The following is a 9,766-nucleotide window of genomic DNA, read 5'->3' as shown; positions in this document are numbered from 1 at the left end:
CAGATCTAACCACAAGGTTGGGCTCCTCAGAACCCCAACCTTCTCTTTAGAAGTCGGTTCTCCCCACGACTTGCTCTAAAAAAGTCGGGAGCAAAGATTAGCTGGCAGATAATAACTGCCCCTAAAATTTATCAACCCACTTCTAAAAGTCATATCATAACCTCACTAAAATAAAGGGACGGTTATCCACCCTAAAAGGTGGAACTACTCCAACGGTAGTTATTGGTTCACCACTATAAATACACTGACACCCTTCAGGTATTTCTAAGTCTCAATACTCTTTTGACCTGCTCACACCCTTGCTAACTTAGGCATCGGAGTGTCTTTGTAGGTACCACCTCCCATTCTCTCATACTCACAAGTCGGAAGGAGTCTCTAAAGGTACAAACTCGCTCAAAGGCTTCCTTCCTTATACGATTAGGCCAACCCAACGAGTCCAGCCCATTAACCTCTGATTACCCAACGTAATAGTAATCAACTACATTTTTAAATAATATATAAATAATGTGAATTAATAAAGTTAAAAGAATAAATTAATCTTAAATTTAATTAATAGTATTAAATTAGAGTGTAGTATATTTTTATTTAATTAGTGATTGTTCATATTGTTTAAGATGGTCATTATTTATCTAGCACTCTCCATAAAAATATTGATCCACTTATTAAGTTATTATGGTAATAACTATACATGCCACCATTAACTCCATAATTTAATTGATTATTAGGTTATCATATTTCAAAGAAACTTCTCTTCTCCCTTGAACGACCAAGAGTACGTATTTAGGCCAGTCATATATTGTTTTAAATACGTATACGTATTAATATTTGAATTATATATAGCCAGCTTAAAATAAAGCATTATTATATTGTAGTAGCAGTGGCGATGTTTATTGTTTTATAGCAAAACCCAAAAAACAAGAGTCTCAAAGCGTAATAAAGAATAATTATTTTAACATTAAAAAAATCAACTAGATCTGTGGCATATATATCTTTATTTGAAAGTATTTGATTTGCTTTTCAAATAAATGGTGACAGAATAATGGTGCATTCAGTCAATTAAAACTTTAGCTACATTCAGTTAAAGTCAGCTAAAAATTATAGTTATAAGTATTAGACTGGACACAATTAGTTAGTTTCATTTTATTAACTTTTTCAACCAATCAGTTAGTTGAATACCTCTTTTAATTGTCTTTATATATATACAGATTACATGATAAAAAATTGTGTTGAAACATTAATTTAATATAATAGAAATTTATTCTACTCTTCTCTTAATTCTTCTCTCTTTTTTTTCTCTTTCTTTTCTATTAAGACCTGGTACCTTTCATGGTATCAAAACTTCATAGAATCTGCAATTATGGCTGAAGAACAAGCAACATTTGCTGCACCGCAACAAAGTTTTACATCCTCTCCGATCTCGATGAAATTCGATGAGGACAATTTTTCTACAATAAAAAGACCAAGCTGAATCTACGATTGAAGGACACAATCTGCTACATCACATAACTGGAGAAAGGATACCAACACAATTCAAGAAAAATGGTGAAGTAAATCCTGAATTCTCAGTCTGGAAGAGGCAGGACGCTCTGCTGAAATCATGGCTCTTGGTCTCCATGACAAAGCCTTTCACCACAAGAATAGTTGGATGTGTGTATGCGTATGAGGTATGAAAATGTCTAGATGATCATTTCACTTCTCAAATCAGAGCAAAGATTATACAGTTGAAGCACAAACTCAGCACTATCAAGATCGGGAGTTCTGTGAACGAATATGTACTTGCGTTGAAAAGCACCATAGATGCGTTAGCATCACAGTTGGTGAGCTCGAAGCATTTCTTCTAACACACGAAAGAATGCTTGAAAGGTTCAGGAAACCAAAATCTTTTGTCCACGTCAATCTTGCTCACAGAAGAGGTAAAGGATTCAGAGGAGACTTCAAGAGTGGAAGATCAGGTAGAGGAGGAAGATTTTCATACAATGACTACAATAGGATCGATTCAGGACAAGGACAATTTCAGAACAGCAAATTTCAAGGCAATCAAAGTAATTCCGGATCTGCTGCTCAGTACAGTGACAACTCAAGATTTACACAACGAGACTACAATAAAAATTCAAGAATGGTGCAAAATGATGATATGAACAATAGAAGAATGGTGAACGGTGAGAGACCTGTGTATCAAATATGTGATAAGTTTAGTCACACTGCTAAGAATTGCTGGTACAGATATGAGAGAGATAATAGGTATGGAAGAGCTGATTCAAGATCTGAGCCCAATTCACAAAATTTACAAGCGAGCTCTCAACCTCAGACACTGCTAGCAACTCCTTCTACAATTCAAGATCTAAACTGGTACCTGGACTCGGGGGCTACTCATCACATGACCTCGGATAAGCAAAATCTGATGGAAGGACAAGTCTATGAAGGGTCAGATCAAGTGATTGTAGGAAATAGTTTAGGTTTGCAAATCAATCTTGTTGAAAATCTCTTTTTAAATCTGATTTGAGCAATAAGGAGTTTATTCTGCAAAAATTATTACATGTGCCTGACATCACTAAAAACTTGTTGAGTGTATATCAATTCTGCTATGAGAATACAGTGTATTTTGAGTTTCATTCTAATAAATTTTGTGTCAAATCCCAGGAAACCAGTGAAGTAGTAATCTAGGAAGATGTTGAAAATGGTAATGTACAAATCCCTTGATTTCACACCAGCAACTAAATCTGCCTATGTCTCAACTCTGTGCAGCAAGGATACCTTCTTACTTTGGCACAATAGGTTGGGGCATCCCTCCGATAGTGTAGTAGCCACTGTTCTGAAATCTTGTAATAGCAATGTCCATTTTGATTCCAATAAGTCAGTATGTGAAGCCTGTTGTGTAGGAAAATCTCATCAATTGCCCTTTTTCTATTTCTGATTCTGTGTACACAGCACCACTTCAAATAGTGTATTCTGACATTTAGGGTCCTGCCCCTACACCTGACACTAATGGAAACTTCTATTTTGTTTTGTTCTTTGATGCATTTTCTAAATTTTCTTGGTAGTACCTTATCAAAGCAAGATCTCAGCTCAAATCAGTATTTACTTCTTTTCAACGTATGGTTGAATTGCAATTAGAAACTAAGTTAAAAATATTACAAACTGATAATGCTACTGAATACACCAGTTTAGCAAAAGAATTGCAAGCATAGGGCATCATACACAGGTTCTCATGTCCTTACATAAATCAACAGAATGGCAGTGTTGAAAGGAAAAACAGACATGTAGTGGAGAAAGGATTGTCAATACTGACTAGAGCTGGCATGTTTACCAAATACTGGGGAGAGGCCTTCTCTTCAGCAGCAAACCTAATCAACCAACTCCCTACACCTACACTGGACAATGCATCACCTATGAAAAAGCTCTTTGGAAAGAAGCCGAATTATGATAGTTTAAGAGTATTTGGTTATCTGTGTTCCCCTCATCTAAGACCCTACAACAAGCATAAGCTATATTTTTGTTTTGCTCCCTCTGTGTTCATAAAGTACAGCTCAGTACATAAGGGTTACAAATGTCTTACACAAAGTGACAAAATAGTGGTGACCAGAGAGATGTAGTCTTCGATAAAAATAGATTTTCTTTTAAAGAGGAAAATTTTCTGATCAACAAGCCAGAAAAAGAGAATCCAAGCACCAACCAACATGCTCCACCAAGAATACTACTGCTATCAAGTCTCATACCTCAACTGAACCCTCCAACCTCACCTCAGCCAACCACAACAAACACTAGCACATCTTCAACTTCAGCTTTATTGCCTAATACATCACCTATAAATCCCACACCACCACCTGAAATCTCCTACCACCAGTCAGTTACACAACCTATAGCACCATCCAGTCTTGCCATTCCAATTTTCATCTCTGACCTGGAAGTTGTCCTACTCGCACTACCAGATGATGCTGCTTAAACAAAACACTATAGTGTACATCTTATGATCACAAGAAGTAAAAATGGCATCTTTAAGCCAAAAGCTCTCCAAGCCACTATTGAGCCTAGAAGTGTCAAAAAAGCATTAGTTCAGCCTGATTGGAAGAAAGCTATGGATAATGAGTATGAAGCTCTAATGAGAAATCACACATGAAAACTGGTACCACTGCCATAAGGAAGAGAAGCCATTGGAAGCAAATGGGTGTTTAGAGCCAAATACAATGCTGATGGCTCATTGTAGAAGCACAAGACTAGATTAGTTGCACAAGGGTTCTCCCAAAGGCCTGGATTTGATTTTAATGAGACGTATAGCTTTGTAGTAAAGCCAACTTCAATAAGAGTAATTCTCACAGTAGCATTGTCAAATGAGTGAAATATTAGGTAGCTAGATGTCAATAATGCATTTTTTCGTAGAGACTTAAGTGAAGATGTCTACATGAGGCAGCCTCAAGGATATGTCAGTGGAGACGGCAGCCTAGTTTGCAAACTCACCAAGGCACTGTATGGGCTAAAACAAACACCCAGGGCCTGGTATCACAAACTTTGCACAGCACTTCATCACTTGGGTTTCACTTCTACAAAGTTAGATGTTTCAGTATTTTCCAGGTTTACAAGAGGAGCTAGCTTATGGATTGCACTTGCACTTGCACTTACACCAGCATAATAACATGCAATTCACTGCCTATAGTGACTCTGATTGGGGTGGTGATCCAGATGACAGGAAGTCTACAGGAGGCTTTTGTGTGTTCTTGGGCAAAAATTTTATTTTTTGGAGTGCAAAAAAGTAGACTATTGTGGCAAGGTCTAGCACTGACGCTGAGTATAGAGCCCTGACAGATTTGGAAGCTGAACTAATATGGCTCAAAAATCTGATGATTGAATTAAGAGTTGATGTTCCGGCCCTCTCCTGATGTATTGTGATAATCTCAGTGCAGTGTTACTGGCTGCGAACCCCATCTTACACTCAAAGTCAAAGCACTTTGATCTCCACCATGTAACAAAGAAAATAGTGAATGTCAGTCACATCCCTGGTTCAATACAAGCAGCATATGTGTTTACAAAAGCTCTCCCCAGTACTGCATTCTTGCAATTTCGATCCATGCTGAATGTAACACAAAACGGGCCAAGTAGTAAAGAAAGAAGTCTAGTCAGAAGATTCAGAAACTGGGAGCCATGAGAAGAAGAATTTCAAGTATGAAGAAGACTCAAAAATGGTGGAAGAAGTAAAAGAATCTCAAATAGGACGATGACAGAGTAATGGTGCATTCAGGCAGTTAAGGCTTCAGCTGCATTCAGTTAAAGTCAGTTAGAGAGTGTAGCCATGAGTGCGGACACAGTTAGTTAGTTTCATTTTGTTAGCTTTCCCAACCAATCAGTTAGTTGAACATCCCTCCCAACTGTCCTTATATATACACAGACTACACTGTAAGAAACTGTGATGAATCATTAATTCAATACAACATAAATTCACTCCACTATTCTCTTAACTCTTCTCTCTTCTTTCTCTCCTTCTTCTCTACTAAGGCCTGGTACCTTTCAAATGGAAATAAAAGGATTAAGCAAGTATGGGGTTTTGGATCCAGTTTTGTACATATAATAATTTATTGACCAATGATTGACTCTTAAATAGAGTTTAAATTTGTGACAGATTAATCATTAATCTGTTGGATTGGAAAATATTATGGGTAACAAAAAAAGTTATCTGCTTTTATATATATATATATATATATATATATATATATATATATATATATATATATATATATATATATATATATATATATATAAATCAAGTTAGACTGGTCTAGTAGTAAATTTACTCGTCTGTTTAAGTAAGTGTCAATGGTTCGAATTCACTTTATACATGCAGCAACCTATTTATCAGCAATAAACTTGTAAATAGAGCTTCGATCCACAAGAAATTAGTGATTTACCTGTCGAACTAGGATATATATATATATATATATATATATATATATATATATATATACCAAGTATTATTTTATTTAGCTTGAAGAATAAATTTTAGGGTTTTATAATAAAAGATTTGTTGAAAAAATAAATTGAAGATACTGTAACTAATTAAGGAGGACCACTCTTTGTTAAAGTGAAAGAGTCGTGCTAAATTTAGGATTAATCTAAGCTAATAGCCTACCTACCATGCATGTTGAAGTAGTTAATTAAATTTTATTAATGGTCTAAATTGTGCTTTAACGTGGGTGTAAAAGTTAAAGAAAAGTATCAGATGCTAAACAGGCAAAGCAATTGCATGAGTGCTCGTCGTTAACATAATAAATTATTCATTAATATATGTATGAATAATTAAGGATAACCACATTCATAGAACCATTCACATATTGCATTTCTCATTAGTATTTTCCCCCTACTTTTGTTAAATAAAAATAAGGAAGTAAAAATTGTACATATTATTCTGATTCCTTCCATGAAAAAGTGGAGTTGAGGATAAAAACCTGCTCCTAGATGACGGTAAGAATGGCTATTTATTTGGACAATTAGACTTAAAAATTTAAATTAGTATTAATTAATGAATGTTTTATATTTTACTACAAATAAAATATGTTATAGAAATTTTTTATAATTTCTATAAAAAAATTTTTACAAACAAATAAAAATTTTGTAGTGTATTATATTTCTCAAGTAACTAATAGTATGTGAAATAGTATATATATAAAACTTAAACCCAAAATTAAATTAATATGATGGATAGATTAAACACAGATCAAACCATTTAAATATTATCTTCTTCTTTTGTAATCCTTTTAGTTTTCATTTTACTTGCCGACACAACATCAGACAAATTGGGAAGAGCAGGGTTCAGACTTCAGAGTAATAATTCATATTTAAATGCACCATAACATGTCACACTTTGGAGGATATATGATCTAATTTACATTTTAAAATGCAAATTGTATGCAAATTGTCAAGTACTAATATAAGAAAGACTGTGTCGGAAAAGAAAATCCCCTCAAATTGGCTTAGGAAATTCTTTGTTCAGTGAAGACAATTGAGGTGGTGCAATAAAAGATGCTGTTATATATCCTAACTAATTATTATTAGTTTAATATTCAATATTTTGATAACAAAAATATTATGTGTATATAAAAAATATAATTATTAAATTAATAAAAAAATAATTATTGAATTAATTCTAATAATATATTTAAAACAAATAATAATAACGGTTCATGAAATTAAAGTATATATTAAACTTGGATAAATTAAATACAGAACAACTTTCTTAACTCTGATTTAAAAGAACCAAAAAATATGAAAGACTATATTAATTAATCGCCGTTGTTCTATATATGTGGATAAATATTGTCACAAACGTTGTATATATCTTTCATATCCCGACAAGTTCAGATTAATTGAGCAAGTAGTTGAGTGTTTTTTTTTTTTTTTTAGAATTAAGAGTGAGATTTGAATTTTTAATTTTTAAGTGAATATAAAAAAATTATGTCATTTGAGTTATAGTTAGTTGGCTATTTAAATGTTGTTTAATTTGAATATTGATTATCACATTTATCACATTTTGCAATTGTTTCGGACTTATAGATTTATGTCTGAATGAGACCTTTAGCTTTGTCCTTAATTGTTCTTTAATCCCAATCTTCAATCGTTTTATTCATCACGTGTTTTAAATGTTGTTAAATATATCATCTAGCTTTTTTTTTGTCATAAACGTATTTTGACAAGAGTCTTCATTAATGATGGCTTATTAGTGTAGATACTATAACAAACTTATGGTACTATATATTTACAAATTTTAATTTTTTAAAATGGTCACGGTTAGTCAAATAGTTTTAAATCAGTAAAGGAAGAAATAAGGCATATAAAATTATAAGGGGAGACTCACGTAAAACAACTTTTTTTTTTAGTTGTTGACATGTCATTTTATGATTGGTGTTTATTAAAATTGGTTAATAAAACATATTTCTAAATCAGATGCTTTAAATTTGGTTTGATCCAGTTGGTTTAAATAAACTGGTCCGAATCTTTTTTTTTCTTTTTTTAAATTCACTAAACTATGTCGTTTCACAGTCCTTTGATCCTCAGCATTATCACTTTCACATAAGTTCTCTCACCTTTCATACCACTTTCAAAGAAGCTCTCTCATCTCTCGTATCTCATTGATGTGAACTCAAATTTTCTTCTTCTATTGGCATCGGTCTCTCTCACTATCTCTGACAAGTTCGTCGGTCGTCTCCTGTGGTCTCCGATTTCGCGTGCCTTCCTTGCCCTCGTCGTCACTGGAGGCAGTAGCAGCAGCTCCTGGACCTGGACGTCGTCGCCGCTCCGTGCAGTCTCGCGCTATTGTTGCGCTCGTCGATGCCGAGACAGAAGCAGCAGGTCCCCGACTTCCTCCTCGTCTTCAGCAACTCCTCGGCTCCCTTCGCACAACCTGGGCCCAATTTGGTGAGTTTCAACAAATTTTTCTGTTCGTCTTTTTTGTGTTTAGTTGCTGTGTTTGATTTTTTTTGCCAAAAATAATCACATTGAGTGAAGATCACCAATATGGACACATAAAAATTCATAAAAAGATGAACTGTATGAATGATTGAAGTCAAAATTGAAATTTTTTACTATTTTATTAATAATTGTATAATTGGGATCAAACAGAATTAAATGGTTTATGCAAAAAATTGGTAACTAAAATTAAAATGGATTTTAAAATAAGTAGTGATGAAAAGAAACAGTAATATAAAAAAATATAATTGTAGAAATGCAAATTGTAGAGAGAATATATAGCTATATATATGATAAGGTCTTAATATTCTTGTATGTCATTCTTTCTGTGTTGAATTTTTTGTCTTTTGTATATGTATTAAAGGTTTGCTGTGTCTTGTACTTTTTCATTAAGATTAAACAAAATATTAAAAGGGACAAATCTCGAATTGAAAAATCAGAGAACCAACAGAAAGTGATTCAAACAACTTTTCTACATGTATTCTATCTCAAAGTTTAAAATGCACGCACATCCAATCACGAAAGTAAACATTTGCAATGGCCATTTTTAATGGTTAGATTTGAGATCTTATTAAAATATATATTTATTTTTACGGTGATTTAGGTAGTTATAAAGTGTTATTAAAATTAAATTGTATATTTATTTTTATTAATAATTGTATAATTGTATAATTCTACTGATGAAAGAGAAACAATAATACCCTATATATTGAGCCACAAGTTAATGCTTGCCAAAATATTATCATTCTAATGTCTACTCTTGAATCTTGATAGCTTGATCTATTGCTGAAAAATTATTGAGATGAATTTGGTGTTGTTCTACTCAAATAATATTGATAGTTAAATCTTTTTGTTGCTGAAAATTATTACTGAATTAAATTTGTTAGTGATTGAACCTTGAATTTGTTACTTTTAGGCCCCTTGGGTTACAATTCCTCTTTGTATGTTGCGTTTTCTCTTTATAACTTGATTTTAATTTATCAATTTTTGATTTAAAGTTTGAGTTGCATACAAAGTTCTTGTTAACTTTTATTTTAGTCTATTTTTTAGTTTAGGTTAAGATGTCTTATGAAGCTATCTCATACTTCTACCTGTTCTTGTTTAGGGGTAAAATTTTCACTTTTTACATATATAGAATTAGAAAGAAAACGAATCTGGATGCAATGGATGTTGATTCGGAACCACTTAATTCACAAGACAACGTTGAAGATTGCTTGATGACTGGTGTGGAAGAGAATGTAAATTGCACTTGTGATTGCGGTGACAGCAGTAGCAAGTTTGTTGTTGTGACGGCCGATGATATTATAAACCAAAC

The sequence above is a fragment of the Arachis hypogaea genome, chromosome 2 (genome assembly GCF_003086295.3).
Source record: "Arachis hypogaea cultivar Tifrunner chromosome 2, arahy.Tifrunner.gnm2.J5K5, whole genome shotgun sequence".
NCBI classification, from domain to species: domain Eukaryota; kingdom Viridiplantae; phylum Streptophyta; class Magnoliopsida; order Fabales; family Fabaceae; genus Arachis; species Arachis hypogaea.
This window is presented reverse-complemented; position numbering follows the sequence as displayed.